The sequence below is a fragment of the Ursus americanus genome, chromosome 1 (genome assembly GCF_024610735.1).
Source record: "Ursus americanus isolate L20-20 chromosome 1, mUrsAme1.1.p, whole genome shotgun sequence".
Classification (NCBI taxonomy): domain Eukaryota; kingdom Metazoa; phylum Chordata; class Mammalia; order Carnivora; family Ursidae; genus Ursus; species Ursus americanus.
The window spans coordinates 72663233-72685650 of NC_142127.1; positions in this window are offsets into that span (position 1 = coordinate 72663233).

Genomic DNA, 22418 nt, shown 5'->3' on the forward strand with positions numbered 1-22418 from the left:
AACAGGGGAGCAGCTACATACACAGCCCAACTCTTAACCAGAATACAGAGACATGTAGATACGAATACGTTAATAGTAAGGGACCTCAACACCCCACTTTCAGCAACAGACAGATCACCTAAGCAGAAAATCAACAAAGAAACAAGAGTTTTGAATGACATACTGGACCAGATGGACCTCATACATATATACAGAACGCTACACTCCAGAACAACAGAATACTCTTTCTTTCCAAATGCACATGGAACTTTCTCCAGATTAGACCATATACTGGGTCACAAAACAGGTCTCAACCGATACCAAAAGACTGAGATTATTCCCTGCATATTATCAGACCACAGTGCTTTGAAATTGGAACTCAATCACAAGGAAAATTTTAAAAGAAACTCAAACACTTGGAAACTAAGAACCATCCTTCTTAAAAATGATTGGGTAAACCAGGGAATTAAAGAAGAACGTAAGCAATTTATGGCAACCAATGACAATGAAAACACATCGGTCCAAAACCTATGGAACACCACAAAGGCGGTCCTAAAAGGAAAATACATAGCCATCCAAGCTTCACTCAAAGGAATAGAATAATCTAAAATGCAGTCTTTATATTCTCACCTTAGCTGGAGCTGGAAGAGAAGAACAGGCCTAACCCACGCACGAGAAGGCAGTTGATCAAGATTAGAACAGAGGTCAAGGGATTAGAAACCAGGAGCACAGTAGAGCAGATCAACAAAACCAGAAGCTGGTTCTTTGAAAGAATAAATAAGATCGATAAGCCACTGGCCAGACTTACTCAAAAGAATAAAGGACCCAAATTAATAAAATTATGAATGAAAGGGGAGAGACCACCACCAACACCAAGCAAATAGAAACAATCATTAGAAACTATTATCAACAACTATACGCCAATAAATTAAACAACCTGGAAGAAATGGATGCCTTCCTGGAAACCTATAAACTAACAAAACTGAAACAGGAAGAAATTAATTATCTAAACAGACTGATTAATCATGCGGACATTGAAGCAGTGATCAAAAACCTTCCAAAAAACAAGAGTCCGGGGCCTGACGGATTACCCAGGGAATTCTACCAAACATTCAAAGAAGAAATAATAGCTATTCTCCTGAAGCTGTTTCAAAAGATAGAAACAGAAGGAAAATTACCAATCTCATTCTTTGAGGCCAGTATTACCTTGATCCCCAAACCAGGCAAAGACCCCATCAAAAAGGAGAATTACAGACCAATATCCCTGATGAATATGAATGCCAAAATTCTCAACAAGATCCTAGCTAATGGGATCCAACAGTACATTAAAAGGATTATCCATCAGGACCAAGCAGGATTCATCCCTTGGATGCAAGGGTGGTTCTACATTCACAAATCCATCAGTGTGACAGATCACATTAATAAGAGAGGAGACAAGAACCATATGATCCTTTCAATAGATGCAGAAAAAGCATTTGACAAAATACAGCATCGTTTCCTCTTAAAACCCTTCAGAGTGTAGGGATAGAAGGTACATCCCTCAATTTCATAAAAACCATCTATGAAAAGCCTACAGCGAATAGCATTTTCAATGGGGAAAAGCTGAAAGCCTTTCCCTTAAGATCAGGAACACGACAAGATTGTCCACTCTCACCATTATTGTTCAACATAGTACTAGAAGTCCTAGCAACAGCAATCAGACAACAAAAAAGAATAAAAGGTATTCAAATTGGCAAAGAAGTCAAACTCTCTTCGCAGATGACATGATACTTTATATGGAAAACACAAAGGACTCCACCCCCAAATTACTAGAACTCATAGAACAATTCGGTAATGTGGCAGGATACAAAATCAATGCTCAGAAATCAGCTGCATTTTTATATATGAACAATGAGACTGAAGAAAGAGAAATTAGGAAATCGATTCCATTTACAATAGCACCAAAAACCATAAGACACCTAGGACAAACCTAACCAGACATGTAAAAGATCTGTACTCTGAAAACTATAGAATACTTATGAAAGAAATCGAGGATAATACAAAGAAATGGAAAAACATTCCATGCCCGAGGACTGGAAGAACAAATATGGGTTAAAGTGGGTATACTACTCAAAGTGATCTGCATATTCAATGCAATTCCTTTCAAAATAGCACCAGCATTTTTCACAGAGCTGGAACAAACAATCCTAAAATTTGTATGGAACCAGAAAAGACCCCGAAAAGTCAAAGTAATGTTGAAAAAGAAAAGCAAAGCTGGTGGCATCAGAATTCCAGACCTCAAACTGTCATCACAAAGCTGGAATCATCATGACAGTCTGGTACCGGCACAAAAACAGACACATTGATCAATGGAACAGAATAAAGAACCCAGAAATGGACCCTCAACTTTATGGTCAACTAATCTTTGACAAAGCAGGATAAAACATCCAGTGGAATAAAGACAGTCTTTTCAACAAATGGTACTCATAAAACTGGATAGCCACATGCAGAAGAAAGAAACTGGACCACTTTCTTACACCATACCTAAAAATATACTCAAAATGGATGAAAGACCTAAAGATGAGACAGGAATCCTGAACGACCTAAACATGAGACAGGAATCCATCAAAATCCTAGAGGAGAACATAGGCAGCAACCTCTTTATCTCAGCTGCAGAAACTTCTAGACACGTCTCCAAAGGCAAGAGAAACAAAAGCAACAGTGAACTACTGGGATTTCATCAGAATAAAAAGCTTTTGCACAGCAAAGGAAACAATCAGCAAAACTAAAAAGCAACCTAAAGTATGGGAGAAGATATCTGCAAGTGACATATCAGATAAAGAGCTAGCATTCAAAATCTATAAAGAACTTATCAAATGCAACACCCAAAAAACGAAAACCTACTAAAGGAAAGAGCAGAAGACATGAATAGACATTTCTCCAAATAAGACATATAAATGGCCAAAAGACACATGAAAAAATACTCAACGCTGCTCATCATCAGGGAAAGACAAATCAAAGCCACAATGAGATACCACCTCACTCCAGTCAGAATGGCTAAAATTAACAAAGCAGGAAACAACAGTTGTTGGAGAAGATGTGGAGAAAGAGGAACCCTCTTATACTGTTGATGGGAATGCAAACTGGTGCAAGCACTCTGGAAAACAGTATGGATGTTCCTCAAAAAGTTAAAAATAGAACTACCCTAAAACCCAGCAATTGCACTATTAGGTATTTATCCAAAGGACGCAAAAATAGTGATCTGAAGGGGCACATGTGCCCTAATGTTTATAGCAGCAATATCCACAATTACCAAACTATGGAAAGAGCCCATATGTCCATTGACAGATCAATGGATAAAGAAGATGCAGTATATAAATATATACAATGGAAAATAACCATCAAAAAGAATGAAATCTTGCCATTTGCAACAAGATGGATGGAACTAGAGGTTATTATGCTAAGCGAAGTAAGTCAGAGAAGACAAATACCATATGATTTCACTCATATGTGGGATTTAAGAAACAAAATAGAGATCATAGGGGAAGGGAAAGAAATATAAAATAAGATAAAAACAGGGAGAAGCAAACCATAAGAGACACTTAACTCTAGGGAACAAAATGATGGTTGCTGGAGGAGTGGTAGGTGGGGGATTGGGGTAATTGTGTGATAGGCATTAAGGTGGGCATTTGATTTAATGAGCACTTGGTGTTATATGTAACTAATGAATCACTAAACTCTACCCTGAAACTAATAATACAAAATATGTTAACTTACTTGAATTTAAATTAAAAAAAAGACATTGCTAATCACCTTACAGAAATAAAAGATTACTGACCAACTGTTTGAAATTAAATTCAATAATAGATTTAATGAACAAATTTCTAGAAAGAAACAAACCACTAAAACTGACTCAAGAAACAAATGCACCATCTGAATGACCTACAACAAGTAATTAAATTACTAATAAAACAATGTCCAACAAACAACAACTCACGGCCATATGCTTCATTGCTGATTTGTACCATTTAAAGAAAAATACCAATTGTTCACAAAGTCGTCCAAAAACAGAAGAAACATTTTTTATAACTCATTCTATAAGCCAATATTACAATGCTATTAAAACAATACAAAGATATTGCAAGAGAGAAAAACTACAGACCAATATCTCTTATGAATATGGACATGAAAATCCTTAACCAAATATTAGCAAACTGAGTCTGGCAAAAAAAGAATTATAAATTGTGGATAAGTGGGCATCTATCCCACCTATACAAGATTAGTTCAATATCCATAATGTAATACCCCATATCAATAGAATAAAGAGCAAACAAACAAAAACAAAAATCACAAATGCAGAAAAGCATTTGATAATATCCAATACTTTTTCATGATATAAACACTCACCAAAATAGGAATACAAAGGAACTTTCTTATTCTGATCAAAGACATCTATAACAAACCTAAAGTAAACATATTTTAAAGATAAAAGACTTACTGATTTCTCCCTTACATCAAAAACAAGAGAAGGATATTCATTCTCACCACTTCTACTCAAAATTGTAATAATGGATCTAGGTAGGGCAATTAGGCAAGGAAAAAAAAAAAAAGAAGCAGCATCCAGAATGTGATAGAAGTACAGCTATCTCCATTTGTAGATCAGAGTCTTTTACATAGGAAAGCTTAAGAAATCCACTTTCAAAAAACCTTTTAGAATAAACCTTTTAGATCGATGTTGTATCAATTTACAAAAATAAATTGTATTGTTATACACTCTCAAATAATCCAAAAATTGAGAAAACAATTCCACATATAAGAGCATCAAAAAGAATACAATACCTAGGAATAAACTAGGAAAGGAATGCACAACTCAGACTTTGAAAACTACAAAATATTGCTGAAAGAAATTAAAGAACAGCTAAATGAATGGAAAAACATCCAGGTTCATGGATCAGAAGACTTAATATTGTTAAGACAGCAACACTCTCCAAATAGATCTACTTATTCAGTGTAAGCCCTATCAGAATCCAGCAGACTTCTATGGAGAAACTAACAAGCTTATTTTAAAATTTATATAAAATGACAAAAGACCAAGAATAGCCAAAAGTTTATTTTTTAAAAAATTTTATTTCTTTATTTGAGAAAGAGAGAGAGCATGTGCATGAGGGGGGAGGGGCAGAGGGAGAAGAAGACTCCCTGCTGAGCAGGGAGAAGAACACTCCCTGCTGAGCAGGGAGCCAGGAATTCGATCCCAGGACCTTGAGATCAGGACCTGGGCTTAAGGCACATGCTTAACTGACTGAGCCACCCAGGAGCCCCTCCAAAAGATTCTTTAAAAAGAAGAAAATATGAAAGACACACTTCTCAATCCCAAATTTATTACAAAGCAATGATAACCACTATAGTGTAGTATTGTCACAAGGACAGACATACAGATCAATAGAAAAGAATTCAGAGTAAGAAATAAACCCCATATGTATATGGTCAACTAGTTTTTAACAAGAGCACCAAGTCAATTGTTGAAATGTCTTTTCAACAACTAGTGCTGGGAAAACTGTATAACCAAAAGCAAAAGAATGAAGTTGGACCCTTACCTCGCATGATTTTAAAAACTAATTCAAAATGGAGGGAGAGGGAAGATAGCAAAGAGTAGAAGACCTTGTTTCATCTGGTCCCTTGAATTTAACTGGATATCCATCAAACCATTCTGAATTCCCATGAATTTAGCCTGAGATGTAAGAATTTATCTGGAACACTACAAGTACAAAAGCAACTGGTTTTTGCAAGGTGGGAGGTGCAGAGTAGTGAATCTGCAGGGGAGATATTGGAAGATAAATGGAGGGGGGTGGGAGCCTCCATAAGCTGGCTACTGGAAAGTGATATAACACCAGAGCACACAATCAGAACCCTTAGAAATCTGCTCCAGTGAGAGACATCCCTTTCTGGAAGGGGCTCAGGGGATGAAAAGGGCAGAATTCTAGGTGGGTCAATGTGGTCTGAGGATCCCAGAAGACACAGAACTAATGTAGATGCCTGAATGGATAGAGTGCCTAAGGAGTAGAGCAGGGAAAGTGATTACGGTCAGCAGCCCAGGAGAGGACTCTCAGCAATGGTTGCCATAAACCTCGAGCCAGGTCAGTCGGGTGACCTCTCTTTGCCTGAGCACCCTGAAAAGGACTGGAATGTGTGGGCCATTTACCATCTCCTGGGAGGGGTGAAACACCTGCACCCATGACACAGCAACAGCTCTGAGGGCAGCAGTGGCCCTGGAAATGACACAGGGCGACAGCCAGCTGCGGCCTGGGAGCAGAGGAGCAGGGTAGGTGCATGAGTCCGTAACCTCTCACAGTTCCAAGGACACAAAGGGCAGTAATGCATGCCGGTCCCTGGACTCCCCGCAGGAGGATTACAGTAGCACACACCACAAGAGTCTGAGTAGTCTGGCATATACAAAAGTGAAAACTGTTTGTCCCAGAGGGTTTACTGAAGAGAGGGGACCACAATCTTTTAGCTCTCGGCTGGAGATCCGGGTATGGCTATTTTTACTCTCATCCTCTAAAAAGGTGCAGAAAGCCTCCAGGGAAAAAAAGCCACGCAGAGGAACAGCTTACACAGAGGAACAGCTTACACTGAGTCCAGCTCCCTGACAAGGAGTGGGGCAACTCCACACAGGCAAAGACACCTGAAAAGCAGCACAGCAGGACCCTCCCTCAGAAGACAGACTGGAAGAACAAGTGGACAACAACTTTATGGATCTCACAAAACTAAAACTCCGGTGCCAGGGGAAAAGAGTATATTGAGCTCCAGGTGTTTTCTCATGACTCGTTTAATTTTCAGTAAAAAATTTTCCATTTCTTAAGTTTTTCCCATTTCAAATAGATTCTTATCTTACCAACTTATGTTTTTAAGTTGCTTTTTAACTTTTATTTTTTACATCTACATTTTATAGATACATGCTTCATTTTAGTCCTTTTTTCACTCTATTCAAAGTTTTACTTTCTTAGCAATTTTGGGATGTAATATCTTCTAACACACAGACCAAAATTCAGTGAGGAACAGGTGGATAACCCTGCTTTGTCCATCATGCAAGATTATAGTCTCTCCCCTTGCCTTTTTTTGTTGTTTTTTGTTTTGTTTAAATTTGGTTTTGTTTGCTTTTCTGTTGTCATTTCCAACCACTTTGGATTTGTCTAGGATGTATTTTGCTTGGGTTGTGGTTGATATTTTGGACTCTGCTCACTCACTCACCTATCCTTCTCTGGGCAAAATGACTAGAAGGAGAAATTCACAACAAAAGAAAGAAAGAGAAGCAATGTTCTCTGCCACAAGAGCTAATCAATATGGATATAAGTAAGATGTCAGACATAGAATTCAGGATAGTAATCATGAAGTTAACAGCTGAGCTTGAAAAAACCAAAAATGTCAGTATAGAATCATTAAGGGCAGAAATAAGATCTAATCAGGCCGAACTTAAAAATGTTATGAATGAGATGCAGTCTAAATTGGATGTTCTAACACCTAGGGCAAATGAGGCAGAAGAGAGAATTAGTGATCTAGAGGACAGGCTGATCAAAGGAAGGAAGTTCAGGAATAGAGAGAAAGACAACTCGGTGCCCATGAATAAAGGGTTTGATAATTTAATGATGCCCTGAAAAGAAAAATTGTCAGAATTATTGAGGTGTCTGAGGGGGTGCAGAGAAAGAGGGCTAGAAGGTATATTTGAGCAAACCATAGCAGAGAACTTCCCCAGTCTGGGGAAGTAAACAAGCATTCATGTCCAACAGACAGAGAGGGCTCATCCCAAAATCAATAAAAATAGATCAACACTCTGACATATAATAGTGAAGCATGCAAATATGAACCTATCCTGAGAGCAGCTCATGAAAGGAGGTTCCTTAGGTATGGAGGGAGGAACATCAGAATAACGTCAGACCTATCCACAGAAAACTTGCAGGCCAGAAAGGGCCGGTATGATATATTCAGGGTACTAAATGAGAAGAACATGCAATCAAGAATACTTTATACAGCGAGGCTGTCATTCAGAATGGAAGGAAAGATAAAGAGCTTCCAAGACAGACAGAAACTGAAAGAATATGTGAATACCAAGCCAGCCCTGTAAGAAATACTAAAGTTGACTCTGTAAGTGAAGAGAGACCCCCAAGATAACATAGACCTGAAAGAAACAGAAAATCTACAGAAACAGGGACTTTTCAGGCAATACAATGGCACAAAATTCATACTTTTCAATATTTACTCTTGTATGTACTCTTGAATGTAAATGGGCTAAATGCTTCAATCAAAAGACACAGGGTATCAGATTGGATAAAAAAGACCCATCCATATACTATCTATAAGAGACTCATTTTAGACCTAAAGACACCTCCAGACTGAAAGTGAAGAGGTAGAGAACCATTTACCATGCTAATGGACCTCAAAAGCAAGCTGGGGTAGCAATCCTCGTATCAGACAAAATAGATTTTAACCCAAAAACTGTAGAGTAAGAGATGTAGAGGAACACTATATCATATTTAAATGGTCAATCCAACATGAAGATCAAACAATTGTAAATATTTATGCCCCCAACATGGGAGCAGCCACTTATATAAACCAATTAATAGCCAAAGTAAAAAATCACATTGATAATAATACATTAATAGTAGGGGACTTCAACACCCCACTCACAGCAATGGATAGATCATCTAAGCATATAATCAACAAAGAAACAGGGCTTTGAATGACACACTGCACCAGATAGATTTCAGGGATATATAGAGAAATTCCATCCTAAAACATCAGAATACTCATTCTTCTCAAGTGCACATGGCCCTTTCTCCAGAATAGATCACATACTGGGTCACAAACCAGGTCTCAACTGGTGACAAAAGACTGAGATTACTCCCTGCACATTTTCAAACCACAATGCTTTGAAACTTGAACTCAATCGCAAAAGGAAATTTAGAAGGAACTCAAACAATGGGAGGTAAAAGAGCACCCTGCTAAAGAATGAACGGGTCAACCAGGAAATTATAGAACTTAAAAAATTCATGGAAACTAATGAGAATGAACACATCGGTTCAAAACCTCTGTGATACAGCAAAAGCGGTCCTAAGAGGGAAGTACATAGCAACACAAGCCACCCTCAAAAAATTAGAAAAGTCCCAAATACACAAGCTAAGCTTACATCTAAAGGACCTGGAAAAATAGCAGCAAATAAAGCCTAAACCCAGCAGGAGAAGAGAAATAATAAAGATTAGAACAGAAATCAATGAAATAGAAACCAAAAGAACAGTAGAACAGATCAACGAAACTAGAAGCCATTCTTTGAAAGAACTAATAAGATCAATAAATCTCTGGCCAGACTTATCAAAAAGCAAAGAGAAAAGACCCAAATTAATAAAATCATGAATGAAAGGGGAGGGTCCCAACCAAACCAAGGAAATACAGACAATTTTAAGAACATATTATGAGCAATTATATGCCAACAAATTAGGCAATTGTGAGAAATGGATGCATTCCTAGAGATATATAAACTATAAAAACTGAAATAGGAAGAAACAGAAAACCTGAACAGACCCATAATGAGCAAGGAAATTGAAGACTTAATCAAAAATCTCCCAATAAATAAGAATTCAGGGCCAGATGGCTTCCCAGGGGAATTCTACCAAACATTAAAGGAAGAACTAATACCTATTCTGAAGTTCTTTCAAAAAAATAGAAATGCAAGGAAAACTTCCAAACTCTTTCTATGACACCAGCATGACCTTGATCCCAAAACCAGACTAAGACAAAACCAAAAAGGAGAATTACAGACCAATATCGCTGATGAACACGGATGCAAAATCTCTCACCAAGATACTAGCCAATAGGATCCAAAGTATGTTAAAAGGATTATATACCACAACCAAGTGGGATTTATTCCTGGAATGAAAGCGTGGTTCAACATCTGCAAATTAATCAATGTGATACACTACATAAATAAAAGAAGGGACAAGAACCATATGATCCTCTCAATTGATGCAGGAAAAGCATCCGACAAAGTACAGCATCCTTTCTTGATTAAACCTCTTCACAGTGTAGGGATAGTAGGAACATACCTCAGTATCAAAAAGTCATATTCGAAAAGCCCACAGCAAATATTATTCTCAAAGCAGAATATCTGAGAGCTTTTCCATAAGGTAAGAAACACAGCAGGGATGTCCTCTACCACCACTGCTGCTCAACATAGTACTAGAAGGCCTAGCCTCAGCAATCAGACAACAAAAAGAAATAAAAGGCATCTGAATCAGCAAAAAAGTCAAACTATCACTCTTTGCAGATGACATGATACCTTATATGGAAAACCCAAAAGACTCCACCCCAAAATTTCTAAAACTCATACAGCAATACAGCAACATGGCAGGATAGAAAATCAATGCACAGAAATCAGTTGCATTTCCATACATAAACAATGAGACAGAAGAAAGAGAAATTAAAGGAGTCACTGGCATTTATAATTGCACCCAAAACCATAAGATACCTAGGAATAAACCTAACCAAAAAAGGCAGAGGATCTGTACTCAGAAAACTATAGGAGTTAAGATGGCAGAGTAGTAGGTGTCCCCTTTTTCAGCTGGTCCCCTAAGTCGAGCTGGGTATCTACCAGATCATCCTAAACACCCATGAAATCAGTCTGAGACATAGGAAGATACATCTGGATCTCTACAAATTAACATCTCCAGCTCTGAGTATTGAGGTACAAAGCGGGGAGCCGTGAATCCGCACACAGATATCGGAAGATAAACGGAAGGGGGAGGAAGCCTCCGTGTTCGGGAGCTGGGAAGCGGTAGTCACCTGCACTAGGGAGCAGGCCGGACTCGCGGACCGGCACCCATGAGAGAGCAGACTGAGACCATGAGCAGGAGAACGCGTGCGACCAGTCTGAAAACCAGAGCTCCGGAGCGCACGCAAACCACACTGAAACGGAGCTCTGGAGCACACGGGGGAGGCTGGTGGTGTTAGAAACACAAAGGACAGAGACGTGCTAGCCCTGGAAGTGAGGGCTGGGACACAGGCTGTGGGGCGCAAATCCCGGGATAATGCAGGATTTTTAGCAGCACTGACACAAAGAGAGTTAAAGAGGCCAGGAGAGCTCAGGGGAGAGTGGACTGCGATCTCTCTGTTCTGAGACAGAGGCTAGGATTCAGCCACTGCTGCTCTGACTCTCAGAAGAGGCAAAGAAAACCAATAGGGAAAGCCGCCAGAAAACAAAAGTCCAGAAATACTGGCTCACATTGTGCTCAACCCCAGCCCCCCTCGCAGGGCACAGGGCGACTCTACCCAAACAGGGTTGCCTGAGTATCAGTGCAGCAAGCCCCTCCCCAAGAAGGCAGGCTGAAAAGTAAAGGAGCCCACATCCCTAAGGTCATATAAAAAAAGAGCACACTGCCTGGGTCCTGGTCAATAATTTGGGCTCTGGACAACCCCACAAACTCTCCTCATCAAAATGACGAGAAGGAGAAATCCCCCCCAGCAAAGAAAAGATGATGAGTCTGTGGCCTCTGCCACAGAACTGATGGATATGGATATAACCAAATTATCAGAAATGGAGTTCAGAGTAACAATGGTCAAGATGATGTGTAGACTTGAAAAAAATATTAATGAAAATATTAAGGAGAATATAGAATCTCTAAGAGCAGAAATGAGAGCGAATCTGGCAGAAATTAAAAATGCTATGAATTAAATGCAGTCAAAATAAGATGCTCTGACGGCCAGGGTAAATGAGGCAGAAGAACGAATTAGCAAATTGGAAGATGGGATGGTAGAAGAGAAAGTTAAAACGGAAACTTAGCTCAAAAAAATCCAATCTCAAGAATGTAGGTTACGGGCGTTTACTGACTCAACTAAACGTTCCAAAGTCAGAATCATCGGCATCCCCGAGGGGGTGGAGAAAAACAGAGGTCTAGAAGAGATATTTGAACAAACTGTAGCTGAAAACGTCCCTAATCTAGCAAAGGAAACAAGCATTCATGTCCAAGAAGCAGAGAGAACCCCTCCAAATTCAACCATGACAAACCTACGCCACGTCACGTCATAGTGCATTTCGCAAATATTAGCTCCAAGGATACAGTATTGAAAGCGGCCAGGCCAAAGAAATTTCTCACATACCAAGGCAAAAGTATCAGGATTATGTCAGACCTGTCTACACAGACCTGGAATGAGAGAAAGGGATGGGGGGCATTTTTAAAGCTCTTTCAGAGAAAAACATGCAGCCAAGGATCCTTTATCCAGCAAGGCTGTCATTCAGAACTGGTGGAGAGATAAGGACCTTCCAGAATTGCCAGTCACTGACCAATTTTGTAACCACAAAACCAGCCCTACAGGAGATATTAAGGGGGGGTTCTATAAAAGTAAAAAGGACCAAAGAATGATACAGAACAGAAAGTTACAATCTATAGAAACAAAGACTTTACAGGCAACATGACATCATTAAAATCATATCTCTCAATAATCACTCTCAATGTGAATGGCCTAAACGCTCCCATAAAGCGCCACAGGGTTGCAGATTGGATAAAAAGACATGACGCATCCATTTGCTGTCTACAAGAGACTCATTTTGAACCTAAGGATACATCCAGACTGTAAAGTTAAGGGATGGAAAACCATTTTTCATGCCAATGGACCTCAAAAGAAAGCTGGGGTAGCAATTCTCATTCAGACAGATTGGATTTTAAACTAAAGACTGTAGTTAGAGATACAGAAGGACACTATATTATTCTTAAAGGATGTATCGAACAAGTGGATATGACAATTATAAATATCTATGCCCCCAAAAAGGGAGCAGCAAGATACACAAGCCAACTCTTAACCAGAATAAAGAGACATATAGATAAAAATACGTTAATAATAGGGGACTCCACTATCAGCGATAGATCACCTAAGCAGAAAATCAACAAAGAAATGAGCTTTGAATGCCATACTAGACCAGATGAACCTCATAGATATATATAGAACACTACATCCCAGAAAAACAGAATATTCATTCTATTCGAATACACATGGAACACTCTCCAGAATAGATCATGTGCTGGGTCATAAAACAGGTTTCAACCGATACCAAAAGACTGAGATTATTCCCTGCGTATTCTCAGACCACAATGCTTTGAAATTGGAACTCAATCACAAGGAGAAATTTGGAAGAAACTCAAACAGTTGGAAACTAAGAACCATCCTGCTCAAGAATGATTTGATAAACCAGGAAATCAAAAATCAATTTAAACAATTTATGGAGACCAACGAGAATGAAAACACAATGGTCCAAAACCTATGGGACATTGCAAAGGCAGTCCTAAGGGGAAAATACATAGACATCCAAGCCTCACTCAAAAGAATAGAAAAATCTCAAATGCAGTTTTTATATTCTCACCTCAAGAGCTGGAACAGCAACAAAAGAACAGGCCTAATCCATGCACGAGAAAGCAGCTGACCAAGATTAGAGCAGAGATCAATGAATTAGAAACCAGGACAGCAGAGCAGATCAACAGAACTAGAAGCTGGTTCTTTGAAAGAATAAATAAAATAGATAAGCCGCTGGCAAGACTTACCCAAAAGAATAGAGAAAGGACCCAAATTAATGAAATTATGAATGAAAGGGAGAGGTCAAAACCAACACCAAGGAAATAGGAAGGATCATTAGAAACTTTTATCAACAGCTTTATGACAACAAATTAAACAACCTGGAAGAGACGGATGCCTTCCTGGAAACCTATGAACTACCAAGACTGAAACAGGAAGAAATTGATTTTTTAAACAGATCAATGAATGATGAAGAGATTGAAGCAGTGATAAAAACCTTCCGAAAAATAAAACCCCAGGGCCTGATGGATTCCCCGGGAATTCTACCAAACATTCAAAGAAGAAATAATACCTATTCTCCTGAAGCTGTTTCAAAAAATAGAAACAGAAGGAAAACTACCAAATTCATTCTATGAGGCCAATACTACCTTGATCCCCAAACCAGGCAAAGACCCCATCAAAAAGGAGAATTACAGATCGATTTCCCTAATGAATATGGACGCCAAAATTCTCAACAAGATCCTGGCTAATAGAATCCAACAGTACATTAAAAGGATTATCCATCATGACCAAGTGGGATTCATCCCTGGGATGTAAGGGTGGTTCAACATTCGCAAATCTACCAGTGCGATAGATTATATCAACAAGAAAAGAGTCAAGAACCATATGATCCTATCAATAGATACAGAAAAGGCATTTGACAAAATACAGCATCCTTTCCTGATTAAAACACTTCAGAGTGTAGGGATAGAGGGTACATTCCTCAATCTCATAAAAACCATCTATGAAAAGCCTACAGCAAATATCATTCTCAATGGGGAAAAGCTGAAAGCCTTTCCCTTAAGATCAGGAACACGAAAAGGATGCCCACTCTCGCCATTATTATTCAACATAGTACTAGAAATCCTTGCAACAGCAATCAGACAACAAAAAGGGATAAAAGGTATCCAAATCGGCAAAGAAGTCAAACTGTCTCTCTTCGCAGATGACATGATACTCTATATGGAAAACCCAAGGAATCCACCCCCAAACTACAAGAAGTTATAGAGCAATTCAGTAATGTGGCGGGATACAAAATCAATGCTCAGAAATCAATTGCATTTCTATACACGAACAATGAGACTGAAAAAAGAGAAATTAGGGAATCCATTCCATTTACTATAGCACCAAAAATCATACATTATCTCAGCATTAACTTAACCAGAGACGTAAAGGATCTATATTCTAGAAACTACAAATCACTCCTTAAAGACATTGAAGAAGACACAAAAAGATGGAAAAATATTCCATGCTCATGGACTGGAAGAATTAACATAGTTAAAATGTCCATGCTACCCAGAGCAATCTGCACTTTCAGTGCTACTCCAATCAAAATACCAATGACATTTTTCAAAGAACTGGAACAAACAGCTCTTAATTTGTGTGGAACCAGAAAAGGCCCTGAATCGCCAAGGAACTGTTGAAAAGGAAAAACAAAGCTAGGGGCATCACATTGCCAGATTTCAAGCTGCACTACAAAGCTGTGATCACAAGGACAGCATGGTACTGGCACAAAAACAGACCCATAGACCAATGGAACAGAAGAGAGAACCCAGAAATGGACCCTCGGCTCTTTGGGCAACTAATCTTTGATAAAGCAGGAAAAAACACCCGGTGGAAAAAAGACAGTCTCTTCAATAAATGGTGCTGGCAAATTTGGACAGCTATATGCAAAAGAATGAAACTTGACCACTCTCTCACACCATACACAAAGATAAACTCCAAATGGATGAAAGACCTTGATGTGAGACAGGAATCCATCAAAATCCTAGAGGAGAACATAGGCTGTAACCTCTACGACATCGGCCACAGCCACTTTGTTCATGACACATCTCCAAAGGCAAGAGAAACAAAAGAAAAAAATGAACTTGTGGGACTTCATCAAGATACAAAGCTTCTGCACAGCCATGGAAACAGTCAAAAAAACTAAGAGGCAGCCCACGGAATGGGACAAGATATTTGCAAATGATACTACAGATAAAAGACTGGTATCCAAGATCTACAAAGAACTCAAACTCAATACACAAGAAACAAATAAATCATAAAATGGGCAGATATATGAACAGACACTTTTCCAATGAAGACATACAAATGGCTAACAGACACATGAACAAATGTTCAAAATCATTAGCCATCAGGGAAATTCAAATCAAAACCACACTGAGATACCACCTTACGCCAGTTAGAATGGCAAAAATAGACAAGGCAAGAAACAACAATTGTTGGAGAGGATGTGGAGAAAGGGGATCCCTCCTACATTGTTGGTGGGAATGCAAGTTGGTACAGCCACTCTGGAAAACAGTGTGGAGGTCCCTTAAAAAGTTAAAAATTGAGAAAGGGAGTTAAGATGGCGGAGGAGTAGGAGACACCGTTTTCAGCCGGTCCTCCGAGTCGAGCTGGATAGGTACCAGACCAGCCTAAACAACCACGGAACCAGCCTGAGACGCGGGAAGACGCATCTGGATCTCTACAAATGAACATCTCCAGCGCTGAGTATTGAGGTACGAAGCGGGGAGCCATGAAACTGTGCACAGATATCGGAAGATAAACGGAAGGGGGAGGGAGCCGCCGCGTTCGGGCGCCGGGAAGCGGCAGCCACTTGCACGGGAGAGCGGGCGGGGCTCGCGGACGGCACCCGCAAAACAGCAGACTGAGACCGTGAGCTGGGTGCGCGTGCCACCAGGCATCTCGCGGAACACCGGAATCCCGGTGCGCTCACTGGATCCAGACTGAGACCGGGAGATCCGGGAGCGTGCGCAGGGAGGCTGGCGGCGTTAGAAACACAAAGGACAGAGATGCGCCGGCCCTGGAAGTGAGGGCAGGGACGCCGGGTGTGGGGCGCACATCCCGGGACGCTGCAGGGTTGAGCAGCACCAACAGAAACAGAGTTAAAGTGGCCAGAACATTAGTAGAGAACGGGCCGCAATCCCTCTGTTCTGTGACAGAGGCTGAAATTTGGCCGCTGCTGCTCTGACTCTCAGAAGAGGCACAGCAAACCGCCAGGGAAAGCCGCCAGAGAACAAAAGCCTGGAAATACCGGCTCAGGGAGTGCCCATCCCCATCCCCCCTCGCAGGGGACGTGGAGACTCTACCCAAACAGGGTTGCCTGAGTATCAGCGCGGCAGGCCCCTCCCCCAGAACACAGAAGGCAGGCTGAAAGATCAAGAAGCCCACAACCCGGGTGCCTGGGTGGCGCAGTCATTGAGCGCCTGCCTTCGGCTTAGGGCGTGATCCCAGCGTTCCGGAAAGGAGTCCCTCATCGGGCTCCTCCGCTGGGGGCCTCCTTCTTCCTCTCCCACTCCCCTGCTTCTGTTCCCTCTCTCGCTGGTTGGCTGCCACATAAATAAATAAATAAAATCTTTAAAGAAGAAGCCCACATCCCTAAGATCCCTATAAAACAAGGGGCACGGCCTGGGACCCAGTCAATAATTTGGGCTCTGGAAACCCCGCAACCTCTCTTCATCAGAATGACAAGAAGGAGAAGCCCCCCCCAGCAAAGAAAAGACAGTGATTCTGTGGCCTCTGCCACAGAAATAATGGATATGGATGTAACCAAATTATCAGAAATGGAATTCAGAGTAACGATGGTCAAAATGATGAGTAGAATTGAAAAAACTATTAACGAAAAGGTTACTGAGAATATAGAATCCCTAAGGACAGAAATGAGAGCGAATCTGACAGAAATTAAAAATTCTATGAGCCAAATGCAGGCAAAACTAGAGGCTCTGACGGCCAGGGTCGCAGAAGCAGAGGAACGGGTTAGTGAATTGGAGGATGGGTTAATAGAGGAAAAAATGAAAATAGAAGATGGTCTTAAAAAAATCCACGCCCACGAATGTAGGTTACGGGAGATTACTGACTCAATGAAACGATCCAATGTCAGAATCATCGGCATCCCCGAGGGGGTGGAGAAAAACAGAGGTCTAGAAGAGATATTTGAACAAATTGTAGCTGAAAACTTCCCTAATCTAGCAAGGGAAACAAATATTCGTGTCCAAGAGGCAGAGAGGACCCCTCCCAAGCTCAACCATGACAAACCTACGCCACGTCACGACATAGTGCAATTCGCAAATATTAGATGCAAGGATACAGTATTGAAAGCGGCCAGGGCAAAGAAATTTCTCACGTACCAAGGCAAAAGCATCAGAATTACGTCAGACCTGTCTACACAGACCTGGAATGACAGAAAGGGTTGGGGGAGCATTTTTAAAGCTCTTTCAGAGAAAAACATGCAGCCAAGGATCCTTTATCCAGCAAGGCTGTCATTCAGAATTGATGGAGAAATAAAGACATTTCAGAATCGCCAGTCACTAACCAATTTTGTAACCACGAAACCAGCCCTACAGGAGATATTACGGGGGGTTCTATAAAAGTAAAAAGGCCCCAAGAGTGATACAGAACAGAAAGTCACAGCCAATACAAACAAAGACTTTACTGGCAACATGGCAACATTAAAATCATATCTCTCAGTAATCAGTCTTAATGTAAATGGTTTGAACCATCCCATAAAAGGCCACAGGGTTGCAGATTGGATAAAAAGAAATGACCCATCCATTTGCTGTCTACAAGAGACTCATTTCAAACCCAAAGATGCATTCAGACTGAGAGTAAGGGGATGGAGTACCATCTTTCACGCAAATGGACCTCAAAAGAAAGCTGGGGTAGCAATTCTCATATCAGATAAATTGGATTTTAAACTACAGACTATAATTAGAGATGCAGAAGGGCACTATATTATTCTTAAGGGAAGTATTCAACAAGTGGATATGACAATTATAAATATATATGCCCCCAACAGGGGAGCAGCAAGATACACAAGCCAACTCTTAACCAGAATAAAGAGACATATAAATAAAAATACATTAATACTAGGGGACCTCAACACTCCACTCTCAGAAATAGACAGAACACCCTGGCAAAAACTTAGCAAAGAATCAAAGGCTTTGAATGCCATACTCGACAAGTTGGACCTCATAGATATATATAGAACACTACACCCCAGAACCAAAGAATACTCATTCTATTCTAATGCCCATGGAACATTCTCAAGAATAGACCATGTTCTGGGACACAAAACAGGTCTCAACCGATACCAAAAGATTGAAATTATCCCCTGCATATTCTCAGACCACAACGCTCTGAAATTGGAACTCAACCACAAGGAAAAATTTGGAAGAAACTCAAACACTTGGAGACTAAGAACCATCCTGCTCAGGAATGATTCGATAAACCAGGAAATCAAAAATCAAATTAAACAATTTATGGAGACCAATGAGAATGAAAATACAACAGTCCAAAACCTATGGGATACTGCAAAGGCAGTCCTAAGGGGGAAATACATAGCCATCCAAGCCTCACTCAAAAGAATAGAAAAATCTAAAATGCAGTTTTTATATTCTCACCTCAAGAAGCTGGAACAGCAACAGAGGGACAGGCCTAATCCACGCACGAGGAAGCAGCTGACCAAAATTAGAGCTGAAATCAATCAAGCAGAAACCAGAAGTACAGTAGAGCAGATCAACAGGACTAGAAGCTGGTTCTTTGAGAGAATCAATAAAATTGACAGACCCCTGGCAAGACTTATCCAAAAGAAAAGAGAAAGGACCCAGATTATTAAAATTATGAATGAAAAAGGAGAGGTCACGACGAGCACCATTGAAATTGGAAGGATTATTAGAAATTTTTATCAACAGCTATATGCCAATAAACTAAGCAATCTGGAAGAGATGGAATCCTTCCTGGAAACCTATAAACTACCAAGATTGAAACCGGAAGAAACTGATTCCTTAAACAGGCCAATTAATTATGAAGAAATTGAGTCAGTGATAAACAACCTTCCAAATAACAAAACTCCAGGCCCAGATGGTTTTCCTGGTGAATTCTACCAAACATTCAAAGAAGAAATAATACCTATTCTCCTAAAGCTATTTCAAAAAATAGAAACAGAAGGAAAGCTACCACACTCATTTTATGGGGCCAATATTACCTTGATCCCCAAACCAGGCAAAGACCCCCTCAAAAAGGAGAATTACAGACCGATTTCCCTAATGAATATGGACGCCAAAATCCTCGACAAGATACTTGCTAATAGAATCCAACAGTACATTAAAAGGATTATCCATCACGATCAAGTGGGATTCATACCTGGGATGCAAGCATGGTTCAATATTCGCAAATCAATCAGCGTGATACATCATATCAACAAGAAAAGACTCAGGAACCATATGATCCTCTCAATCGATGCCGAAAAAGCATTTGACAAAATACAGCATCCTTTCCTGATTAAAACCCTTCAGAGTGTAGGAATAGAAGGTACATTTCTCAATCTCATAAAAGCCATCTATGAAAAGCCTACTGCAAATATTATTCTCAATGGGGAAAAGCTGGAAGCCTTTCCCTTAAGATCAGGAACTCGACAAGGATGCCCACTCTCGCCACTATTATTCAACATAGTACTAGAAGTCCTTGCAACAGCAATCAGACGACAAAAAGGGATCAAAGGTATTCAAATTGGCAAAGAAGAAGTCAAAATGTCTCTCTTTGCAGATGACATGATACTCTATATGGAAAACCCAAAAGAAGCCACTCCCAAACTATTAGAAGTTATAGAGCAATTCAGTAACGTGGCAGGATACAAAATAAATGCTCAGAAATCAGTTGCATTTCTATACACGAATAACGAGACCGAAGAAAGAGAAATTAGGGAATCCATCCCATTTACAATAGCACCAAAAACCATACGTTACCTTGGAATTAACTTAACCAGAGACGTAAAGGACCTATATTCTAGAAACTATAAATCACTCTTAAAAGACATTGAGGAAGACATAAAAAGATGGAAAGATATTCCATGCTCATGGATCGGAAGAATTAACATAGTTAAAATGTCCATGCTACCCAGAGCAATCTACACTTTCAATGCTATCCCGATCAAAATACCAAGGACATTTTTCAAAGAACTGGAACAAACAGTCCTTAAATTTGTATGGAAACAGAAAAGGCCCCGAATCTCCAAGGAACTGTTGAAAAGGAAAAACAAAGCTGGGGGCATCACAATGCCAGATTTCGAGCTGTACTACAAAGCTGTGATCACAAAGACAGCATGGTACTGGCACAAAAACAGACACATAGACCAATGGAACAGAATAGAGAGCCCAGAAATGGACCCTCGGCTCTTTGGGCAACTAATATTTGATAAAGCAGGAAAAAACATCCGGTGGGAAAAAGACAGTCTCTTCAATAAATGGTGCTGGGAAAATTGGACAGCTATATGCAAGAGAATGAAACTTGACCACTATCTCACACCATACACAAAAATAAACTCCAAATGGATGAAAGACCTTGATGTGAGACAGGAATCCATCAAAATTCTAGAGGAGAACATAGGCAACAACCTCTACGACATCGGCCAAAGCAACCTTTTTCATGACACATCCCCAAAGGCAAGAGAAACAAAAGATAAAATGAATTTATGGGACTTCATCAAGATTAAAAGTTTCTGCACAGCCAAGGAAACAGTCAGAAAAACTAAGAGGCAGCCCACGGAATGGGAGAAGATATTTGCAAATGACACTACAGATAAAGGACTGGTATCCAAGATCTACAAAGAACTTCTCAAACTCAATACACGAGAAACAAATAAACAAATCAAAAAATGGGCAGAAGATATGAACAGACACTTTTCCAATGAAGACATACAAATGGCTAACAGACACATGAAAAAATGTTCAAAATCATTAGCCATCAAGGAAATTCAAATCAAAACCACACTGAGATACCACCTTACGCCAGTTAGAATGGCAAAAATAGACAAGGCAAGAAACAACAATTGTTGGAGAGGATGTGGAGAAAGGGGATCCCTCCTACATTGTTGGTGGGAATGCAAGTTGGTACAGCCACTCTGGAAAACAGTGTGGAGGTCCCTTAAAAAGTTAAAAATTGAGCTACCCTATGATCCAGCCATTGCACTACTGGGTATTTACCCCAAAGATACAGACGTAGTGAAGAGAAGGGCCATATGCACCCCAATGTTCATAGCAGCAATGTCCACAATAGCTAAATTGTGGAAGGAGCCGAGATGCCCTTCAACAGATGACTGGATTAAGAAGTTGTGGTCCATATATACAATGGAATATTACTCAGCTATCAGAAAGAACGAGTTCTCAACATTTGCTACAACATGGACAGCACTGGAGGAGATAGGCTAAGTGAAATAAGTCAAGCAGAGAAAGACAACTATCATATGATTTCTCTCATCTATGGAACGTAAGAACTAGGATGATCGGTAGGGGAAGAAAGGGATAAAGAAAGGGGGGGGTAATCAGAAGGGGGAATGAAACATGAGAGACTATGGACTATGAGAAACAAACTGAGGACTTCAGAGGGGAGGGGGGTGGGGGAATGGGATAGACCGGTGATGGGTAGTAAGGAGGGCACGTATTGCATGGTGCACTGGGTGTTATACACAACTAATGAATCATCAAGCCTTACATCGGAAACCGGGGATGTACTGTATGGTGACTAACATAATATAATAAAAAATCATTTAAAAAAAAAAAAAGTTAAAAATTGAGCTACCCTATGATCCAGCAATTGCACTACTGGGTATTTACCCCAAAGATACAGACGTAGTGAAGAGAAGGGCGATATGTACCCCAATGTTCATAGCAGCTCTGTCCACAATAGCTAAATCGTGGAAGGAGCAGAGATGTCCTTCAACAGATGACTAGATTAAGAAGATGTGGTCCATATATACAACGGATATATTATATACAATGGAATATTATGCAGCCATCAAAAAAATCTTGCATTTGCAACAATGTGGATGGAACTAGAGGGTACAATATATATTATATCTAGAGGGTACAATA